Below are 23,932 nucleotides of genomic sequence, written 5' to 3'. Positions count from 1 at the left end.
CTGAGTAAGGTTTGACAAGGTCCAGGTAAAAGTTGGCTTGCTTAGAGACCAGGGTTATATGAGACAACCTCCACGGGTTTTTCCTTCAACATAAATTATTCTGTGATTCTATGATTAACTGCAATTTTGTTCCCAAAACCCACAGTCCTGAAATATTGCAGTTTTTAATTCAAAATTTATGACTCATGGAAAAAAAGGCTGTTCATCTTAACCATCAACACGTTTCTCACATGACTGACTGTAAAAGAAAAATTGTCAGTTGCATGTGATTTGTTACTTCTTCATATCATACTGAAGGGTTGTTTTGTAGAAAACCAGAAAGGTTTTAGTGAAAGAGCAGCAGAGAGGTGTAGGGACTATGAATGTAATCTGAGAGAGAATTCAGGTGGCCACATGTCGGGGGAGAAGGGTAACAGCTGCTGCTGGGGGATGCAGGGATTGTCTGGGGTGATACAGATGGGGTGTGCCCCACACAGGGTGCTGCAACCCCCAGTTCCTAAATGATGCCTTTCTCAGCAGCTGGGCTCTGCTGGCCACTCTAAGCTGCTGAGATTCAGGGTGTCCAGGGCAGGTTTCACTGGTGCACCTTAGCTAGGCTTGTCAGTTCAGCCAAACTGCTGGGGAGGAGCAGAGATTTACATCCATTTCATCATGAAGTCTTAAATTAGTGAATGACAGCAGAAAAAGCAAGTCCATACAGGGCCTAAGTCAGCTCTGAGCTTTTGCTGTGTAACCCCAGTGAAGTGCGCTGCACTCGAGCAGAACAGATGGTTGTTAACTTTGGTATTTGCTCACTAGATGTCTACTGCCTGACAGAAAATGTTCTCCACAGTCATTTTCCCATTAGAGAAGTAAAATAAAAACAGTAATGAAGGGGAGCAATGTGGCTTATTAGAAAGACAATTGCACTAACCATCAGAATGGCAAATTCTGGTTCTTGTTCTTTGTCTATTTTCCTGAACCACCTGACACTTCCTGTTCCATTTCTCCATACCTAATTTCTGAACTGGAAGATGGATAGTTATCCACCAATGTCAGGGTGTAATTCTGGCGGGGGGATTAATAAGCAAACTCCTTTATGGAGCAACTATACCTCATTTTTAAGGCCTTTCCTATGTGCATATATACAAAATCCCTGTTTTTATAAATATGCCTTAACAAAAGTAGGTCTTTCTTCTAACTGAAGTCACATTAGACTCAGTGATTCATTTCACAGCAGTATTGGCATTGTCACACTCATGTGGTCAGGATGCTGATGCTGCTTAGAGATGTCTCATTGTATTCAATGGGGCACGTGAGTGGGGAACAGTGACTCCCCCGGCCAAAGAACAGAGCTTCTCTAGGAGCAGGAGTAGGAGAAGGCCATGTACTTATTTGTGTCTCAAGTTATCTAAACATTAACCATCTCTTTTCTCATCTCTCTCACCCTACTCCCTCCAGAAATCGGTTATTGAAAGGAAGGAAAAGGGAAAATGTTTTTAAATGGGCAAATTGAGAAATTCACAGTGTTGCAAATAGTCTGTGAGCAGGATAGAGTTGCCTAGGGCTCTTTTATGAGTCTCACATGGGGCTGTAAATCAATTTAGAATCGTAGAAGTAAGGCATAAACCAGAAAACTCTGTGTGTGTGTGTCAGCTGTGTTCTGTACAAATGGCTGATATTGTGTATAGTGTTTATTGCAAATCCTGTTGTGACCCATTTTCTAATGTAACTTGTTTAATTTTTCTTGTGACACAAAAAAATAAGGTCCAGTGTTTGCTGCTTTATATAAAGTATCAGTTCTCTATTGGTTTGAACACTGAATATGTTACTGATTCCCTCCAAACAGAGCCACTTTTAATCAAAACAAACTTAAATCCAGGACCAGGGTTTTTTGCTTAATAAAACTCAAGTAATTTAAAGAATTTCTGCCATTTCTCCTGTACAAGCAACTGCAAAATATTGAGGATTATGACTTTGTTTTTCCAACATACAAGGCTATACATTAGTAAACATTTCCCAAGACATTTTTAGGTAAATACAGAATTTTCATCCACATCTGTTTTGGGCATAATTTGGGCTGCTACCTGTTGGGGAGCTTAAACATCCAAATAGACCTGTGCCTTCCAGAGGGTCTTTTTTTCTTTTTGCCATTTTCTGTTTCAATCAGGAAACTTGGGGCAATTGTTGTGTTGAATCTAAAAGAATAAATGTAGACTAAAGTATTATTTAAGTATCTTATAGTAAGAACTTCAGAGTGCTTCAGAGTGCTCTTCCCTGGAAGAGGTCTGAAGAATAACATCCCTGAGCACAGTGGGAGCATGGGTCTGGCTGCTCAATTTTCTTTTGTCTTCCTCCTGCAGAGCAGTTCAGAGTGTAGGTAAACTGGAATATTTCACATATCCTAGATATACAGTGTATAACCAGGCTTGTGGACCAGACTACATCCACAGCAGTAAAAGGAAGTCTGTGGGGCAGCAGTAGAGAAACAGAGGAATTTGGGAATGTAAAGTTCCAGAAGTGGTTTGGTTTTTTGGGTATTTTTTCCCCTCAGTGCATATTTTGACCAAATCAGAAATCCTGATACAATCAAATTGAAATTATGTCTACAATACCACACCCTACTCAAGGTGTTTTTCTTGGCAGGACTGGAGAGAACAGAATTGCAGTCTGTTCCTCATGGAACCATCCTCAGTGGTCTCTGCAAGTGGAGTAGGCAGAAGCTCTCCCCATCAAGGTGACAGCCCCGATGTGCCAGGGTTCGAGGGAGATTGAGATTCCTGTCACAGGGAGGAAATGATCTGTTACAGCAATAGAAGTTCATGAGAGAAGGGAATTTGTAACGTGCCCATCGCCATGACCAACTCTGGTGGTGTTGAACACAGATTTGTGAGTGCTGACATAGTTGCCTACATGAGTCATACTTTGCACTGAAAGTTTTATTTAATGAGCTTTGAGGAAAAATATTTCAGTTTTATGTGTTTCTCTATCCAGGCAAAAAGTTTGAACACACATCTTCCCCTTGTGGAGAGCGCTTTCTCTTTTCCAGCTGTCAGAACACAAGGGTCATTTGAGTATTCTTGTCAAGTTTTCCAGATGCTTGTTTTGAATTGATAGATTTGAACAGGAGCAGTTTGTTATGCTGGCACTTCCCCCCTCCAACTGCACAAAGAGTCAGCCTTTGCACATACATTATCATCTCCTTCCCTGAAGAAACTGCTCTTCCTAAGATAGAATGAATGGGTTGGGAGATTTTTGGTCTGAACCAAAGGTCAAACTTGTCTGATAGCTGTGAAAGGGAATGGGGATGTGTAGACTGTTGCCTGGGTGGTAGATATTTCTTGCATGCATATGTGTGTAGATAAGGCTAGATAAATTATTTGGTACTTTGACTGAAGTATATTTCTTTTTGTGTTTTGGAAATATTTTTTTCCATGATTGGAAGGAGGCTTTAATATCAAAGTGTAAGTAATTCAGTGAACAATAAAAGTGTTCAAGTTTTATGATTTTTTGGTTACAATTTCAAAAATCCTTGTCATAAAATTCAACCTGTAAATCTGCTTTCCACATATGCTTTCATTTAACATCTTGTGGAAGTACTGCCCAGTATGCACATACCTACTGAGTTTAAATAGGCAGGAGAAGAGATGCAAAGGGTGTGCCAGGCACTGCTGGCCAGACATGCCCAGGGTGAAGGAATGGCTATGGTGGCTGGGCAGTAGCAAAGAGGTGGGATGTGATCATATGCCACCTGCTGAATTGCTTCTTTCATGTTGATCTTGTCTGTTTGAGGGGATTCCCATATGGAAAGAAAAATTATCTCCATTAGTATGCATACTTGTGTAGAGATATAAAAGGAGGTGTGGCCACAGCAGAGCTACTATTTAGATTCAAAGGAAAAATAACATGAAAAAGAAATTAGGCCTAATTTGAAAGAGTCATACCAGGTATGTATTCTGTGTCCAGACCAAACCTTAAGACTCATTAACTAGCTGAGAAGGAATCTGCAAACTCCTGCTGAGAAACCTAGTGTCAGATTTGTTGGGTGATTATACAGATAATTAAAGCATAACGTGAATGTTTCAAGTGATGATCAGGTCAACTCTCCTGAAAGAAGGTTCTTGGCAGCTGAAGGTAAGAATGAGTGCTGTATAAGACATTTTCATCCTTCTTCACTGTTGTAATTGCTAGATTTTGCTTAGCAGGCTGTAGCTCCCTGAGAGCTCAGCGGGGATGCTTAGGGCAGTGCGATCCTGGTCGCCCTCCCGCAGCCCATTTCAGATGGCCCCACGATCTTGCTCTGGCAGCCAGCAGTGCTACAACCAGTGATGGCAGAGGAGGTGAGAAGGGTCTCCTGTGAGGGCTTGAGAGGACTTTAATCACATCTTGCCCCCCGATCCCCAGAGGCAGAGAGACCTCGTGGTCTGGGTGTGGGGGGTTTTTGTCAGGGGCTCAGGGGCAGTTCCTGGGCAGGGTTGGGGTACAGGAACCAATAGGGAGGACCCGAGGGAATGGCCAGGACTAGGGGCAGGGGAGAGCAGGAGGGGGAAGATGGCATGACAAAAGCAGTGGGTTAACAGACTGCCACACTGCACCTTTGTTTGACCAGAGATTTATGACTAATGTCAAGTATGTTCAAGTAGAAACAATTTTACAGGCATAACAGTAGGATAAAAACCGGGAAATTAATCTTATGCTTGTATTCCAAAAATCGTTCTGGGTCACATCACTTAAGGAGGAGTGAGAGCCTCTGCTGCTCAAAGGAGTGACAAATTCAATTGCATCTCTGGCTCCATAGTAAGGCTCATGGTGATGGCTACTAGGATTAAATGTGATTTTGAGATGCTCCTACTGTTTCACTAGTTTGTGATTATTTTCCATGAGGAGCAGTGCTTTTCTGTGTTTAAAAATAACTAAATATAGGTAGAATGATCAAAGTGTATTGTCCAGAAGTTTTGCATTCATTAATTACATTTTCTTTGCAGTCTGATCTTTGAGTAACTGACTTCAGAGTTGCGTTGGAAACAAGAGGTAAGTGACCTCTCAGGCTTGGATGCCTGTGAGCATGGAAAGGATTGCTTTCCCAGACAGTCCTGACTGAAGGGACCTAACCTAGCTACGAGGAATGTGACAGCCCTCTAATTCCAGTGCTTGTAATGAGCTGCCTCTGTGACATCTACTCAATTGGATAGATATACTGAAAAAATGAAAGTAACTGTCCTTAGGCCGTGATGACTCAGTTAAAAATAGTCCTACTCAGAAGGTTGTAAAAGCAGCCTGGAAAGTGATAACATTAGCTCTTCTGGGCTGTTGCACAACCTCATTTATCCTTTAATGATTCTTGTGTTTTCCAAACCAGTGTGCAATTAATGTTATTTAACGGATACAAGAGTGTTCATCAGGCATTTGTTCAGCAAATAAAATATTTTTAATAACTGTGATCTAAAACTTTAAGCAAATGAGTTTCTCTGATAATCTCTTCATCAAAGTAGATATTCTCAAATGTCCACATTAAATTTTGGACTGCAGATAGCACCTTTAATGTATGTTTCAGTGGCTGCTGGGGCTGGAAAAAAATCATTACTAATTGATATGCTTTAATGGCCTGAGAGCTTTCAGAGTTGGATGAACCCAAGAGAAACGCTGAGAGGTAGATATTTGATTCTAATGATGCCTGAGTAGGTACAAGCAAAAAGTAGAACCATCATGACAGCTATATCATTGTCAAACTGCTATACCTCAGGTTTTCTACTAATATGACACTATTACAAAACACTCTTTTAATGAACCCATGAAAGGCAAAGTTAGATAAAGCATAGAAACATAGAAAAAGAAGTCTGTGCTGGTATCTGTATTTGCCAAGACAGTCACTGGAGAGAAAAGGAGTCTGGAATTTGTAAACTACGTGTTAATTAGTGCATGGTATAGTTTTATTCTATGTCCTGAGTATTTATTTAGTTTTTAAGACTACAGATATTATGAAATTTTCACTTAACTGTGATGAGGTAGGATGTGAATGACAGGTGTTCTAATTCCTGATCCTGTCTGCATTGATCCCTTCTGCAGCTGTCATCGTACACTGCACTGGACACACCTCACACAGAATGGGAGAGACCATGAAGGATTAGAATACTTCTGGTTATTTTTTTTTCAGTTGTGAGCTGCTTTATAAAGCATGAAATGCTTTATTCACCTTCAAAGACTTCCTATTTGTGGCCTCAGCCCAATCCCTAATTTTCACTGTCATCTACTGAGTTTCTAACACAGTTGTCAAAGGCATGTTCTCCTTACTGAGAGGGGAGAAGCAGTGGCATTTTCAGTGGGAACTGGGGCTTGTTTTGGAGGTTTGCTTTAGCATCAGAGTTTGGGGCCTATGGCTTTCATCTTATTTTTCCTGTTTAATAGCATCTTTGGGGAGACTTAAGGGGAAAAAAGTACCATTGCTAATAAACACACATCATTGTATGTGTGAGTGAAGCAGAAGAACCAATACATAACCCTTTCTGAGCATAGTTTTAGGATTTACAAAATATATTTGTGTTTTGTTTGGTAGTAAATGTGCTTTTTTTTTATGAGTTTCTTTTGATTACTTGGAGACTATCATTATATGGAGCTAATAATTCCTGTTTATTCCATGAAACTGGAAAGGTCCTTTGTAGGCAGCATAAAAACTTGATGTTAAGTCACACCTGCTTGTAGCAGAACAGTTTTGATGATTAAGAAAACTTGGAGAGGAGTACACAAAAATTCAGAGAGAATAAAAAAGTCTGAACATACTTTCTTTACGAGTTCTTTTAACTTTACGCTGTTCTTTTAACTGTGAGACAGGCCAAGGCTAAAGCAAGTGGCCTCAGGTAAAGAGAGAGAGAAATGAATGCTCAGAGCAGGATCCTGAGCACTCAGGAGGATTATATGACCTCAGGGCAAAAAGTACGGATTATTTTTGTCTGGATCTGGTAATGCTTGTGCTGCCTAAATCCAGAGGTTTATGTAACTATCTAAACCCAGATTAATTGTGTTTAGAAATCCTCAGGAAAAACAATGTCTGTGTTGCTCTCACTGATAAGAACAGAGATTTTTATCTTATGAAATGTGTATTTGAGGGACACAATCAATAGGTTAGTTTTGTAAGTGTAAATTTAATTTGTGTACATGCATGAGACAGCTGAGAGGGCCAAACTCCTTGTAGATTTAGGAAGTCACACCATAAGAGATTGTGCTACTGCTTGAAATATGCCTCAAAACTGAGGACATGACAGCTTATGCAAGAGTCACAATTTCCTCAAACTACTGAGGAAAAGGAGATTTTTTTGAATTTTACCAAGTTGCCCCCCACTTGTGTCTTGGATGTTTATGGATTTCAAGAGTATAAGGCTGTCGCTAAAAGTGACTTTATGGTTTGTTGCAGTGAAATTGTACACTTTCAAAAAGGAAAGGACTCAGCAGGTAGAGAATGTTGGTGGACCTTGTACCTGTGTGCTTGGGGAGCAGGAAACCACTGAGTGTTTGAGTGGGCTGATGCTCTCCTGGTGCCTGGTCATGAGGGGAAAGGTGCATTTACAAAGGAGGTATCACACAATGAACATGTACAGTTGTTTGCCTTAAAATATATCTGCAGGGTGTCCGAACTTGTGTACGTGATAGTTTAATACAGTCTCAGCTGTCAATTTTTAGAGTACTTTGTGTATTTTTTCAACAAATTTGATACTTCCCCGTCAAATTCCATATCATGGATAGCCAAAAATACACTTCTGTTAAATTAATGATGCAGGAGAGATCTCAGTTGTATCTGGTCCTTTGTGGAGGAAGGTGAGAAAACGGCCAGGCAACATTTGCCACAGAGAATGTTTATTAACAGATCTCTTGGCAAGGATGAATTGAAATAATCATGCGAGGAGACCAGGGCAGTGGTGGAGCCACCAGCTCTGCAGGCACTACAAGATGTGTCGGTGCAGCCCTTGGGGACAGGGCTCAGTGCTGAATTTGGCAGTGCTGGGGTGACAGCTGGACTCGATGAGCTCAGAGGTCTTTTCAACCTAAACGATTCTGTGATTTTCTCCTGAGGAGAGAAATGAGTGGGGACAGGCTTCTCAGCTGGTGTAGACCTACCTGAAAATCTGGTTTTAAGTGGAACTCATTGATTTATGCTCTTTACATCTAAGCAGGTATAAATATTGAAAACAATTGCATGAGTGGAAAATCAGGGTCAGTACCTTTTGGTTAAGATATTTTGCAGTGATTTTGGTGTGGATTTACTGGTATCTTGTCTGCTTTCTGGCATTTATTGACTTGCTCATGTTCACTAGATCCAATTTACAGCTCTTCACATGGCCAGAACATAGCAGTAAATCTAGTGCATTAAATCAGTGAGCTGGATTCAGTCCTTTATTAAACCAACAAATCTGGATTAATTCCGGTCTTTGGAAGTGTTTCTATTAAACAAAAGACCAGTTAAACCAGTGTCTAGAAAATGTCTTTTGATTGCTTCTCTTTTGAAAGCTTTAAGTGTTTCTCTCCTGAAGCCCAGCTACAGTGCCATTGTCTCTGCAGAATATATACGGTTTCCCCCTCTATTCTCTCTCTTTTTTTTTTTTTTTTTTTCCCTAAGAGGGATAATTATATGAATTATTCTTGCCAAATTCTTTCTGTGACTCTTCTTGAAATTTTTCTAATGGTCTGAGTCTATTAGAAAATGATGGAAAGATCCATTTCTATAGCACCACATTGCTATGTGGCCATATCTCTGTTTTTCAGATGACCTATGTGTTGATGTTTCTTCCCCCAAGTGCAATCTAGTTTAAGCTAATACCATTAAGAAGAAAAGAAAAAGACATTTGACAAGAGTTGTTGTGGATAGAAGTTGTGTTTGATGGTGTGGGTGGAGGTGTTTGAAGTGCTAATTTTTTTTCTTCCTGGAATACTGGTGTGACAGAGGTGTCAAGTTTTGATAACTGGAAACTGCAAAAGCGAATTTGAGTTTCAGCCTCTGTTTTGGTTGATTGTAACATTCTTACTGTCACCCCAGATTCTTTTCTTTCCTTCTTCATTCTGCTTTCAGACAGTTTTGCCAGCAACTTAGATTTCATGCTTTCTAATGAGGGTGTCAATTTTTGTTCAGATAGCTGCAGAGTGTGTATGGAAACTACCCATTTTCTTCTTAAGTTAAATACACAGTGTCAAATTATTTTTTTTTAATTGGTGCTATTCTTTAGTTGCAGTTTATTTTTGTAATGTAGGAAGAAACAAAATCTGTTTTTTATACCTTGAAAAGTGCTTTGTATTTGTCAAATGTTTTCTGTCACATATTTGCTCTGTCGAATGTTCTGTGTGTATCTCTCCTCTGTTTATTGCATCTTCTAAAGCACTTCTTCAATGCTCAGTCTATGTTGACCTTACTTCTCAAAATATTTGCTAAATGAAACAGGCTGTTTGGAGCCAGTAGCTCCTAAGCATGTGCACTCAGTTTATTTCTGGACAGTTTGGGGTTTTGTTGCCGTCGGGAAACACGAAGAGTCTAAAGAGTATAGAGTATAAAGCTTCCAACTCCTGGATATAAATCAGCTGTTCCTAAAATCAGTCAATATCAACAGGGTGAGCTGGAAAGTTGTGACTAAAAGGTGTATTTGTGTCATCTTTACCCATGATCTTTCCTATATTTGTGTAGAAAACCCTGTTTAGAAACCATTACTGCTTTGCAGAGCTTGCCTTGATGGCACTGAACAGTTTCTAAGGGAGGTGGGTAAACCTCTCATAGGGATGTCTGCAGACAGCCCCTAATCTGGCATACTGGGCATGACTGTGTTGTATGCCAGGTAGGAAAAATGCAACCAAAAAACTTGGGAAAAGCCTTTTATGTGTCTTAAGAATCTCATTAAATCTCAGCAGTCACTTGTTTTTCTTTAGTCCTGTGTTGCTTGACTATGTGATATTAAAGGGACTTGTGTGTTTTTGTATTTGCTGATATTAAGTTCTTAACTCTTTTCTTGGGTGTATATAAAATGCAAATATATAATTGGGTATATAATACACAGACTTTTCCTGTGACAGTAACAAAAATCAGCTATAATAATAAATAAATTCCCTTGCTGAAGGAAAGTCTCTTTCTGTCAAAGGACAGCTCCTAAGGTGTGCTATGTGATGAAATGCATGTATGAGCATTAACAGGTAATAATATGCTTTGAACAATACTGATAAAACTAACTATTATAGTGGATTTTTAAGGTTACCAACAGAAGACGTTTAATATATACATGAATGCTCCTGATATTGCATTTTCCGTAGCAACTGGTCATTAAATTCTACATAAGGATGTTTGTCTCTCCACATAGCAAATACACATGAAAGTCACAAATGTCATCACCCAGCACTTTGCTTGAATGTGCATATTCTGCACATGCCTGCAGAGTGCCCACTAATTAGGGTAGAAAAGGCTAAATTGATTATGATCATTAGAAGTGAAAATGGCTTCTTCTGTCAGTTGCAGAAAAGATTAACTTCTTTTTGGAAAACTTTATTAAAGTTCTGCACAATTTCTTGTGTGATTTACTTAATTACACAACACAATAAGGTAATTACATGTCATAACGATGTGATTATGTGTATTTGTTCAAAATGTACAAATAGATGCAATTACACTCTAAGAAAATAGAAAAAATTTAAGGGCTAAGGCACTGAAACATTTTCTCTAACTTGCCAAACTGGGAGCACAGAGATGTCAGTGGCTCTGATTCAAGGTGCTCCTCACTGATGTGAATTAACATGAAAATATATCTGGGAAAACAACCAACCGAGAAAGCAACAAACCCCCCCTCATTTACAAAGATATTCCAGAGGCCGTGATTTGATTGTTTCATTATCTATGTGTGAAATTTTAGGCACAGTTTGAACAAGTCTCATCTTGCCCATGAAGAAAATATCACATTGTACTCACGGTGTTGGGAACATCACGCAGAGCCAAGTTTGCAGGAGCCAGGTGACATTTTTAAACAACTGTAACATGCCCAAGGCTAGATGAACTGTATTTCCCACAGTTCTGTGCAATCCCAAGGCACAGAAGTGCATTTTGTTTCCTGTGCTGAACCCTAGGATTGTCCCGCAGGTGCCTGCCTTCAGCCGCTGGACATTTGAGAAAAACATCCAGTATTAACCAGTTTGTGCTAAAATTGCTAAAAATGGCTGCTCAGTAGCTGTGCTGATAAATCATACAAGGAGAACTTGTTTTATTTTCTCATGTAATCACAGGTCCCTAGTCCCATTCAGTTTTCTTACTGCATTTTCCTCCTGTTGTGACAGCAGCTCCCAGGACTGAGCTCTGGGATTAATAAAATGGAATTCACATTGTTGTGCATCAACCTGAATCTCTCCTAACCACTCTCGTTTTGCCAATATGCTTTAACCTATGACAGAAGGACCCACTGTACCTGCTGGATGGCAGCTATTTAATCCTGCTTTTCCTGCAAAGGAATCATTTGTGCAGTGAAATGTAGGGATGTTCAGTGCTTTTAAAAACAGCATGTGGCCCAGTAATAGCAGAAGTTGAGGAAGAGTTTGTTGTGTATTTTTATTTAATACACTTTATCTGTAACTGCTTTATTTGAGAATTCTATATATAATTAAGCCTGCAGTTTGTGGTTTTTTCCCTTTCAAGTTGACAGGCTTTCTAACTGCAAATATTGTTCTTTGTCTAATCTAAACAGGTCTCTTATCCTCAGGAAATTATTTCCTCTTTGTTATCTCTTCTCTGTCATGATCTTTGCTCCTCCCTGTGCTCTCTCCATTACTTTAGGAGGTAGTTCCATCAATACGTTGCTCTCTCCATTTTCTCCCTCGGGACACGCCTCTTTTCTCCTGGGCAAGAACTGATTTTTTTGCGGGGTTGTTTCTGTTTGCAGACAAAGGCCTGGAGCAGGCAGGATACCATTCATTGGAACAGAAAATTCTTTCTAATTAATCCTAACCTGTGGAGGGCAGGGAGCCCTTGGCACAAGAGCCCTCTGCGCTCCCTTAGAGGGGAAAGGCCTAAGTGTAAAAAGACTCTCCTAGAGATAAGCAACCTTCCTCGCGTCCTGGTGACAAAGTGAACCACCCCCACCATGCCTTGTTTCTATATGGCGATAGTCTGTACCCAGTTGGCTAATTGGTTTCTACTCCACCCCCTGCCTTTCCCATAAAAAGCCCGTTTCTGCCTCAGTTAGGGAGTGTTTGTCTCTGGCTTTCCCTTCACAGGGGCTGCTGGACAATAAATCTACCTCTGTGGAATTACCAAACGAGGCTCCTGTCTCTCTGTTCCCGAGTTCGCCTTGGGTGATTTCACAAAGCTGAATCACCAGAGCTGGAATCACTTGTAGCAGAGAAGTTGCTACACTTGCTGAAATCCCCTGCTGCCCAGGGAGGCCTGCCATCGCCCCTGGAAGAGCTGTTCTTTGCAGGATGCTCTCTCTAGGAAGGTCATGGCACACCGATGCTGACCAGCATCGGACCCCCTGCGATACTAACAAACACACCAAGTCAAAACCACTTGCTGTTTTTAGCTACAATTTTGCACATAATCAAATCAAACAAACAAACTGCGCATAATCCCAGTGTTATCAGTACAGTTATCTATTATTATGAAATAAATAGTATAAAAATTATTCTGTAAAAGAAAAAACTGTGTTCATTTAATTATTTTCTAGATTTGTTTTGACTGTGTTTGTCCAGTGCTAGTGGCTTTACAGTTAAATAATGTATTGCACAATTACATCATCATTTTCTGCTTTCTAAAGAGCTGAAACTGCTTTTTAAATCAACAGGACCCTAGACTGAAGGAAGAATAAAGGATTGAACCCCACAACTGGAAAATTTTCTGGTATCCTGCCTTCATAAATAGGAAGCTCAGCTACATATTCTTCTTTTGGTTCCCATGGTGAACACATCAATGATTGTATCAAGCAGATCATCAACCGTTTTGAGCTGATGGATGTTCAAAACTTCAACTTTCAAAGCCTACCCAAACTTGCTAGATATATTAGAGCAGAAAACCTGCATGCAAAGTAACAGGCATTAAAGAGATTTTTCAAGCCAATTTTTATTGGCTTGCAGCAAGAAGACTTTTAGAAATACACTAGAATGTGCCAGGTGTGTTCTGGTAACAAATATGTTATATTTTATTAATGTTGTGGAGTCCCAAAAAATGGATATCAACTGTTGTCAGCTGAAGTAAGGAGGAGCTTGAGAACATACTAAATGAATGAGGTGAGCAATTACATCCCTAAAATGCCAAAACCAAAAATTTTTAAGATGATGTCCTGGTATTGCATTTAAGTGGAGGTGCTGGGAAATATCTGAATATAGCTTTTAAGACAAATTGAGTTTGTACAAACTGAACATGTGGCACCGTTAATGACTCAGACTTGTATGTGTGCTCAGTGTATTGATAAAGGAATTATCTCTGTCATAACAGAGGAAAATGCATCATTTAACCCAAAAGAAACTAGATGCATGTTTATAAAAAGTTCTAGCTACTGAAACAATTTAGCATTCTTTGATGAACAATTTTATGCATTTGCTGAAGCTCAGTGTAATTTTTAATATACTTCTGGAACTTCCCAAAATAAAGGCATTTGCATGGAAATGCACTGCAAAGTCGTGGGTTTGGGATGAGCGTGGCCATGGTGTGGGAGGTGGCTTTGGGACTGGCTTTGGGCCAGTTGTCGCAGTCCCTGGGGTGCCAGTGTTTTAGTGGGACGGAGATGCCCCTGGGGAGGAGCAGATCCTCACAGGAGCAGAGTAGGACAGGCAGAAAGCCATATGGGGAAAACATGTTTTACCTGGAGAGGGAGTAGAGCACATTCGTCACTCCTGAGACTGGGGGACTCCTTTCACCATTTTGCCTTTTGGTTTATAAGTATTTTACTCCTTGCCATGTGCTCTCTGAGGAACTGTTTTTCCCTATTTTCCAACTCCTTTAGTTTCTTCACACAGACCGACCAACAGTGTTCTTATTGTTTGAAGCACAGACAAAATAAGCTCTTAAGAACATTGTCAGGATGGTCCTGCATTACTCTTCCAGAATAAGTCACAGGCTGGCAATATTTCCAGCAATAGAGGGAAAGTGGAGCTATTCATAGCCAAGCACATCTCCATTTCAGAAGGACTGGAAGATGAAACAATTCCTGGTTTCCTTTCCTTTTCAGTGTTCTTCAAAGAGCTTGGGAGAATGTGATTTCCTGAACCTTTAAATTTGCGACAAAGAAATCTTGTCTACAGCATGTTTAAAGTTATCTTTTCATCTCTCACAATTATTATTGTTATTTTTTAAGATCTACTCTTTTCAGCAGATCTGAGAAACTAACTCAGCTGTGTGAGGTGTATCCCTGTCTCAGCAAACATGTCACGCTCTCCGCCAGTTCTGTGTTCTGTGGCAAAGGAGGAGGACCTTTTTTGTAAACATGGCCTGTGGTTTGTGAAGTTTGGGATTTTGGATGCCCTACTTGAGCTATCTCAGATTTTATTTTTACAGATATTACAGTACCCCCTGAACCCAAGAACCTGGAAGGCGTATTAGATACTGAGCATCTGTCAGGAAACAAGATAAATAATCATTGACAACTTTGACCTTCCAACTCCCTAATATGTAGTGAAAAGGAAAATAAAACTTAGAAATATTCTTCTTAACAATGTTAGATTTAGTGATTTCAGATATCCTACAATGATTTATATGAGATAGATACTCATTTATCACTTTTTTGCATTCCAGAAACAACAGCAGGGGAAATTATAGTGAAATTTATTCTACTGCTGTCTTGCAATAATATTGAGAATTGTGTTTATTTCATCTTGTAAATGGCTCCATTCTGCACTTGTTTAGATTACACAGGTATAATATGCAAGGAAAAAAGGACAGGATTGTTGCAGTATTTTACAACACTAGTGGCTTTTTTTTTCCTGAGAGGCTGTAATGTACTTTTAAATAATCTATGTACAGCTACTGTGAGTCAATCAAAAAATGTTGCGCTGTCCTTCTAAGTCCTTAGACCACAAGATTCAGGTATGTTAAAATCTAAATCAAAGGTTAATCCATACTTGGTTATTTGACAGAGCTAAAACATAGTAATTAATTTTCTTTATGGGTTAAACATGCTGAGCATAGTAACCAATATGTTACTGAAATTTGGGGGTTATTCTCCATTAGCTCTGACAACAGAAGGACCAGTACGAGAGGTACTGGATGTTTTCTGCGGATTCTGTCTCGTGCCATAAACATTTAATGTGGCTCATTAGCACAAAGCTTGGCATTAATAATGGTGGGGTGAACAGTACATTTACAAGGGAATATTAGCAACTTTGTGTCAGTTCACACTTCTGTTTTCCAGCAGCAAACCCATGTTTGTGTTTGATGCTTGTCTATAGGTGGCAGCAGCTCCAACTCTTTATAGGCTGCAATTAAGGCCAGAAAGTTGTGCAGGGGAAGTTTAGCAGTTTCTGCAGGTTCTCATGTCACTGCACACCCCGTGGAGAGGCATACAGCAAAGAGATGAGGAAGATACGTGGCAACGGAATATCTTTCAAATAACTGGAAGGCTTTTCCATCCTGAACCCAGAGGTAAAACTTACTTTTCATGATTTTTGATTAACAGCAGTTGATAGGAACATTTAAGTGTCTATTTATAACTTACATTCCTGGTTGTGTTTGAAGCTAAATGGCAAAACTTGTAGTTTAATAATGTCAAGTGGGTGCCATTCAAATCTTAATTTTGATATACCTGCATGAAACAAATGGTCTCTATTGGCTTAAATTTGGACTAAGGACTAAGTAACCAAAGCACAAAGATTAATGATCATCCACTGCCCTAAGCTGTACCATGGAAAGCCTGCTACAATGCAGCTCCAAGAGGCGGCTGCTGCTGGGAGGTGAGCGAGGATGTGTAACCGTAAAGCATAATAGGAATGAGGCACAGTTCCTTTTTTTTTTTAGAAGTTTTTCTGAAACATATCCATGTATCACGTTGAAAGATGAAAGAAACTTTTTGGGATTGTAGCTGCTGTCATCTTCATTGTCTAAAGAATTGAATTTAAACATCTGGACTCCGCTGTGCTTTGCACTGAACAAATGGAAGCATTTTCAGGCTTAGCAGTTTTGTGCTCAGATGTCAGTGACCCACTTATGGTTCCTTCAGTCCTTTGAGTTTGCTCCTGCAAACCTCCTGCTCCGCTCCCAGGGTGGTGGTTTCTTTGTTATTGATGAGCTTTGGGCTGCTCCTGTGAGGGAATATTCCTACTTCCCAGCTTTAGGCAGCCAACCTGGCCAGCTGCCATGGGGGGTTGCCTGTGTACACAATGCAGAGAGACACTGTGACCATTTGGATGATTTAATCTGTTCCTAAACTGCCTAAAATCTGTTAACTTGCTCCCTCCCCAGCCTCTCAGCTTCTTCCTAAGCAGTGTTGGGGTGCTTCATGCATTCCTGTGTGAGTAGGACTCGTCATTCCAACTCAAGTTCTGCCCTGCTTGCAATTAAGAAAAGAATGTCATTGTCATGTGAAAATCTAGCTAGATGATAGAAAACCCCTCATCTTCCTGCTGGCCTCCCCAAAACTGAGCCTCCCACTTTGATCTCTCAGACTTTCCAAACTGATTTGTTTCTGTTTATTTCAGTTGAACATCCTCTGTCAACTATTTTCTCATCTGCCTGTTCAAAGTTGATGTAACCATCTTCCCTCCTTTATGGATCTGTAAAATGCTGAGGAGCAGTTCAGTGTTAGGTTGTAAATAGTCAAAGGCCACCTGGGAATGTGGGAGATTGCTGCCTTCATGGCTGGCTGGGGGCACTCTGCTGCAAAATAATATCTCTGTTACTTATGTTCTCCACGAAGGTGACATGAAAGATAGCTTGGTCCATATCGTGAACAACATGAGAGAAGGAGGCATCCTGTATAAATTTATTTTAAAATTTGCAGTTGCCTAAACTTGGTAGGAAAGCAGATGGATAATGATAGCCCTGGGGACTTATTTCCTGATTTTTCAATGAGATATTTTTTGACTGAAAGAGTTTAATATAGCATAGAAAATGTCATTTAATTACAACTTGTTGTTAGTACCCAATGAGACGGACTCAAGCTCTTAAATTAGCCAGCTAAAGTAGGTGCCTAAAGTTGATGGTGTGAACATCCAATGTAAAAATTTGTGACAGGCAGGAGTTGTATTTCAGGTATGGAAAGGGCAGGGCAATGGCAAAGTTGGTGAGGGAAGAGCATCTGCTCTGATGCTCCCCCACAGTCTGAGGATAGAAAGGTCTGCCTGGCTCTCCCTGAGCCCCTTGGCCTCCTGTCCCTGTCACTGGTGAGGGGGAGAAAAACCCTGGCTGCCTTCAGACCACCCCTTCCTCTGGGGCCTGTCAGCAGCGTGAGAAGGGCTCTGCACCAGGCAGGTGGCAGTGGGAAGGACATGCCAGCCCCTCTGGCATGGTGGAGAGTTTCTGGCAGCCAGCAGGGCCTTGTAAGAGCCCCACAGACCCCCCCCCCCCAGACAGACCAAGCAGTAGCCCTGGAGCTGTGTAGGGGGGCCATAGCAGATTGTCCCAGTCCTCTGCTGCCTGCCACAGATGCAGAGGATGGCAAGGATGGGGTGGTTTGAACCTCACACTTCCAAATCCCTCATAATCCATCTGGATGGTGGTGGTGGGAATGTCCAGTCCTCCAAATTGCCTAATTACAAGACAGGATAGATATTAGACCACAAAAATTCCCTGCATTGCCAGTGTGGCAATGAAGGTGGTCTCAAATGCTTAGAAGGTTTTATAAGGAGTGACAGGTAAAGCTGACCAAGCTTCCTGTAGTGAAGGTGTGTAAGAGCTGTGAAGATGTGGGTGAGCACAGTTGTCCTCCCTGGCAGGACATTTGCACATCTGTCCTTTGTTCAGACCCATCCAGGAATTGGTTATGGGAGGCTCTCAGGCTGAGAGCTGAGATAAGATAAACAGGACTGTCACCCGAGCTGCTGTTCTGGACAGGCTGCCTCAGGAGCTGAAACTGTGTGGAGGGGTCTGAACAAAACCACAAATGAGACCTAAAAGGACTGAACTCCCTAAAAAATTTGCACCATGATAATTAACTGTATTTTACTGAACATTAAAACTTGAAATGGTTGATGTTGCCGGCTAGGAAGCCACAGTCTAGTGGAAGGTGTCCTTGCCCATGGCAAGGGCATTGGTACTAGATAATCTTCAAAGTCCCTTCCAACCCAAACCATTCTATGATTCTATGATATGGTGATGTAATCCCATGATATTTTAATAGAGTTTATGTGAAAATAGCGAATTTTCTTTCCACATACAATAGGTTAAATCTGAGCAGGTAGATGTCCCTCAGTTGGACTGAGCTCTGAAATCGCATTTTTCTCTGGAGCAGAATGGTTGTCAGCTGTGTTTCTGAAGGTATTAAAGCACAGCTGGGAATGGGACACAGCCTGGCAGTGCATAAACAAGGATCCTCCTGACTATGCATGAAAACCATCAATTCCCTAGAATGGCAGCTTGCTTGCCACATAAAACACACTTGCTGATGCTCTTAGAAAATATTTCCCCAGGGCTTGTTAATGGGACATTTACACGTGGTGACACAGTCCAATTTCTATTCATTTGCTTACCTGCTTGTGGAAACACTAACTAGAAATGTCAGGGTTTTTCCCCCAGGGTTGTCACTCTTGCAGTCCTTCTCCAGGGATTGCCTTTCTGATTCAGTGGTTAGGTCAATTAATGTTCGTATCGCCACTAATTGCATTGCTCCAAGAGTTACAAGAAAAATCAAACAGGACACAACAACAATTATCCAAGGAGCTCTGTGTGACTAGGACAATTTGGAGTATCACAACTGATTCAGTTTCCTACTAGTCTTTCTGTTTGTGAATCCCTGGGACTGAACAATTTTGCTCTGAAGGAGGGTCATTTCAGTGACTGCATCTTGCATGGAGTGGCACGACATTTTCATAAACATCTGACTGGAGAAATCACATTCATTAGTGGGGCAGTCAGCCATGAGTAACAGTAAGGAAGAATTTGCATGCCAGAATGGGCAAAATGGGAAGCATAGAAAGAGTGGCACCAACTAATTTTGCTGCCATCCTGGTTCTTAGCTATATTAAGACTGCAATCATTAAAAAACTGGGCTGCCTCTAATTAGCTCAGAGTGACCTGGGCCTCATTAGTGCCCATGTCCAATAGATAATTGAGCTATTTTCTTGCATCCAGTCACACAATGTGGAAAAACCAAAGGAGTGTTATGAAGGCTGGATGAGTGCTCAGCATGTGAGATTTTTATTTTTATAGAGAGGAATAATAGCTTCAGTTTTATTTTCCAGTTCAGTGCTCAGGGGGAATGTATAGAAATACAAAATGAACATCAACAAAATAGTTCAGGGAGCAGAAAGCTCTGGCTATGAGAAATAACCTTTCTTTCTTTGTTTCTTTCTTTCTTTGTTTCTTTCTGTCTTTCTGTCTTTCTTTCTTTGTTTCTTTCTGTCTTTCTATGCTGAAATACCAGGACAGTCTAGTGAAAACTGGCTTTCTGATAATATTGAGTTACAAGATGACAGCACCTGGTGTTGAGCAGCAGCCAGGGGCCTAGGACTGCTCCTCTCCAGAGTGATTTGCCTGAAGTATCACTTTAGTCTGAGATAAAGAGGCTGATTTCCCTAGGATAAAGTATGAGAGAATGGAATAGAATATTTTTCTTAAAAAAAAAGAAGAGGTGATATTGGGGGGGCTGAAATAAAGAATATGTTGTAGAAAAGAAGACCAAAAATCAAGGTTTTTCTTCTCCTTAAGGTCAGGTAATCTTGATTTGAAGTGTTGTAAGGCAAGGAGCTGTCATCTACAAGGCAAAGGTTTGTGATGATATGACTGAAGGGAAACCTGTCTGGGGACAAAGAGAGATGCACAAGAAAATAAACATTTCCCGGCTTTCTTATTAAGAAAAACTTCAATTTTAATATACAGAGAATGCTGTAAAGACTTACAGAATCTTACACTACTCATAATCTCACCTTTAAATTGCCCACTGGAAGTTTTTTAGTAAATTTATAAAACTGTTTCTCTCGCTTGTACACCCCCTACCCCCAAGGTGCACAACACACTCTTTCCTATTCATGTAAGTACCCCAGACCCATTTCCCAGCTACTTTTCCAGAGAATTAAATGTACCAGCAATGGAAGGTTATTTATCATCACTGTTGTAATTGGACCCAATTGGGAAAATGAGAAAAGTTCAGTGAGTAACAGACCTGCAAATGGAAGCTGCAGCCACTGTTTTGCTGGGCTTGTCTAATAACCTGCAGCCATTCACCACGAGTTCCAAAGGCCAAGCTCATTAGCACAAAGGCAGGTGTTTGTGCATTTCCATTTGTTAAATTAAAATGATCACAGTCATTTTGCTAATAATGCAGTGTGCAAATGTAGGCCATCTCAGACGAGCAGTTTGAAGGGAGAACATTTTTTAAAAGTGAGAAATGAACTTCACCAACCTAATTGTTCGTTAGCTAGATAAAGATATTTCTATAGTAAATTATCTGCATAGTTATCAGCTCAGTAAGGTGTGAAATACTAGTCTACTTTAACATCTCTTATCCCCTTTACAGGACTTCAGTGAAAATATTCTTGTGGGCTCTGGTTTGCACTTTCAAGCCATGGGTGAGGGAATGCTGAAGTGTGCAGTGAGCAGGAGGTCCAATCCAGTGTCGAAGGGATGGCTGGAGCCTGGTTTGGATGTCAGTGCAAGCAGTGTCATCCTGATAAGTCCAATAGGGTAGCTGGCCACAACACTTCTTGAAAGGTGAGTCAGGGAAGGAGAAGGTTCTGGAAGGTATGGGTGTCTGGAATGTGTTACCATCCCCCTCCCTCCTTCCTGCTGCTGGAGATGCTCCAGATTGCAAGGATGTTGCTGTCCTGGGTGCTCTGTGCAGAGGTCAGGACACACTGTATGATTAATTATCTGCACATGGAGGCTAAACAGGATCACAGAATCACAGAACTGGAAAAGGCTGGAAAAGAGCTCCGAGGTAATTGAGTCCAACCACTAACCCAGCACCACTGAGCTCACCACTAAACTGTATCCCCAAGTGCCACATCCATATGCTTTTAGAACACTTCCAGGAATAGTGATTTCACCACTTCCCTGCTACACCCTGAGTAGGTTTAGCTTTCTTAGTTACTTTTTTTTTCCTTTAACTTGTATTGTTTCCCTGAAAGTGGAAAATATATTAATTTTCTATTTTTGAAAATTCTACATGAAATTGTGCAAATAGCTCCTCAGACTTGACAAGAGACCTACAGGGTAATGCAGTGAAGCTTCGTCTTAACAAAATTACCACAAATTGTGCTAAGAGCATCATAACTTCAACTAATGAAAAATAAGTGAAGGTTTTCTGAAAAGTAGTGCATGCATTTAATGCTCATCTGGAAAACTAAGTGTACTGAATGTATAATAAATAAAAACAAAGAACTTCTGGCATTGTCTCACCTTTTTTACTTGACATGACTTTATTATCTATTACAACTAGGAGAAATCTTTGTATTCCAAAGAGAAGGCTGTTTTTAAAAATACGTGTGAATAAAATAAATTTTAGTATGATGCAAACACTCATTATCTTTTTATCTTAACTTTTTAAGGCTTTGGTATAAGTTTCTGTTTAATAGAACTCTGAAGCTCAGGTAGTAATTTCATGTTAGGTTCAGTGTTAGCCCCTTTACTGGTAAAAAGGGAAAATGAATCTGCTATGCCAATGTAAATCTAGAGATCTAGAGACATAGAACTGAATTCATTGATATTTCTCAAGATTTAAATTAACATAAATAGGACCAGAATTTTCCTCCTCACTTTCATATATAGGTGCAATAGAGGTCCAGGCAGAAGTTCTTACTTATATGTCCATTATGTCTTGAAAGGTCATGATTCGTGTGCAGTCATAAAGAGTGGATAGCCCATAATTTAATTATTTAATATGTAAAATTTTAAAAAAAGAAAGAAAAAAAGGTAATGCTTTGTTACACTGACTTTATGGTAACTCTCATGTACTCATGCATTCATTAACAGAGACAACAGGTTTGTGTAGGGGCCCAACTGTTTTGTTTCAATCAACTCTGAAAAGAGGAGAACCCAAATAATCAAAATTAGGTAAAAGAGGGATCTGAAGCCACACCCTGGGGCTTAAAGAAGCCTATTCTTACTTTTAATTGTTTCTGAGTTAAAAATTAATTAATGCTCTTTAAATTTAAGAACTGTTCAGTTCATTACACACATGACTTGACTGTGTAAACTTAATTTGAGTTAGAAGTGGTACTTAAAGCATAATAGGAGCTCTTTAGTACTATTAAAGGAAAATAGATAGAAAAAAGTTTGGATTTAGTAATCATGACTCTTAAGAAAAGAGTTGTTCCACAAAATATCCTGGCAGTCAGTTGAAAGAGGAGTCAGGAATGCACAGGCATGAAGTCAGTTGAAATTCAGTGCCTCTGTTCCACCTTTGCATGGAAGGAAACTCTGCCTCCCAGAAGGGGGTTTCATGCACAGGGTAAAGGTCAGTTCTCCCCGAGTAAAGGAGGATTTGTCTCCATGTAGTGAGGGCCATGCTGGGGATGTGGTGCAGGTAAAATAAGTCTTTTCATTGGCCTGGGCTATCTGCTGGGCACACACAGGCATTTAGAATGCCAAAAGTGAAGAAAAAAATCAACATCTGTTCTGCCTTGTGATAACACTCTTTTTTTATACCATGCAATACCTGTACGTTTTTTATTAGATTCAAGTGGGAATTGGCTGTTATATTAGTGGCAAGTGCTGGCATATAAGAGCAGATGATTTGTGTTTTCTTAGAGATGTGTATGCAGCATTTTCTGAAGGAGGTGGCTTTGGTACTGCTATGCATGTGAACAGCCTGGAAATTCTAGGATTTTAGCTTTCAGAGAAATGTATTACTGTTGTGGGCAACATGGACCTAAATATCTCAAATTTTTACGTGTCTGTCTGAATCCAAACTGAGAGGCTGGCTGTGGGGTATCTCTACAATAAAATATTTAATATTCACTTTTTATGATCAAAACAAGCATTTACTTAAGTGCTATTAAGTTTTGTCTTTTTAAACCATGATGCACCCTGCAGTAGGAGGATCAGACCCTACTATCTTCTTGTCAGCTGTTAATGTAACTCATTGTTAAAGCATTTGTGATAAATTAATTTCAGCTTTGTCTCCTAAAGGGGCCTCATCTTGCATCTTTTCTGCACTGAACATTTTCACTGAGGACCGTGTCACAAGGGAGGTATAAAACACAGGTATAAAGTCAGGTATTTGGATTACAAGATAAATCTTTTTGGGTGGTATTTATTGTTACTAGTTAGCTGTAGTGATGAGGCAAAGGGACACTGATAATTGCAAATTTGAAGATTCTCTATTTTGAAAAGGCATTTCTACCAGATAGACTGGTAGAAAAATATTCATCAATCATTTAGGACTGTATCAGGAATTTATTACCTTTTCCATAAGCTGTATATTTCTGCCTAATTATATCATGAATAAACAGCTGCAATAAACAGCGAGATTCAATCTTCTGAATAAGGACATAACTACATTCTTCACTATTTTCTGGTCTTTGACAGCTTAGCAGTTAAACTGGATGAACATGGAATATAGTACATGAAAATGGATGAGAAAGGAACTGATAATGTAGCATATTTTCTCCACTTCCTTCTGAAACAGTGTAAAGCAATCAGTTCTAAAAACCTCTGTCCATGTATTAGTTAATCAATACGAATGTTCAGCCGGCTCCAAGATATTTTAACACCTGTCAAAGCTAGCTCAGCAGTCATTGTTCAAAGCTTACATGGATGTGGAAACCACAACAGAAAACCTTTCCCATCTCCAGGGGATTATCTCTGGGGAGGAAAAAAAGAAGAAAAGAGAGAGTGATTCTGGTTAGTAGAAATGAGAGG

At 40.1% G+C, this 23,932-nt stretch overlaps 1 long non-coding RNA gene across 6 annotated transcripts in view; it reads left to right on the top strand.

The window, feature by feature from the left end:
- LOC138110446 (uncharacterized) overlaps positions 1-23,194 on the top strand; it is a 58,642-nt gene extending 35,448 nt beyond the window's left edge. For 4 of the 6 annotated variants that reach the window (XR_011150929.1, XR_011150925.1, XR_011150928.1 and 1 more), the window contains 2 exons: positions 12,771-15,562; positions 20,589-23,194. This is a non-coding gene — a long non-coding RNA (uncharacterized lncRNA). Of the gene's footprint in view, positions 1-4,964; positions 5,011-12,770; positions 15,563-20,588 lie in introns of all 6 variants that reach the window. The other 2 variants (XR_011150930.1, XR_011150927.1) reach the window with 2 other exon arrangements.
- The last annotated feature ends 738 nt before the right edge of the window (positions 23,195-23,932 follow it).

Source organism: Aphelocoma coerulescens, chromosome 4A (assembly GCF_041296385.1).
Source record: "Aphelocoma coerulescens isolate FSJ_1873_10779 chromosome 4A, UR_Acoe_1.0, whole genome shotgun sequence".
Lineage (NCBI taxonomy): Eukaryota > Metazoa > Chordata > Aves > Passeriformes > Corvidae > Aphelocoma > Aphelocoma coerulescens.
The sequence above is the reverse complement of the archived record's forward strand: the minus strand, read 5'-3'. Positions and strand labels throughout refer to the sequence as shown.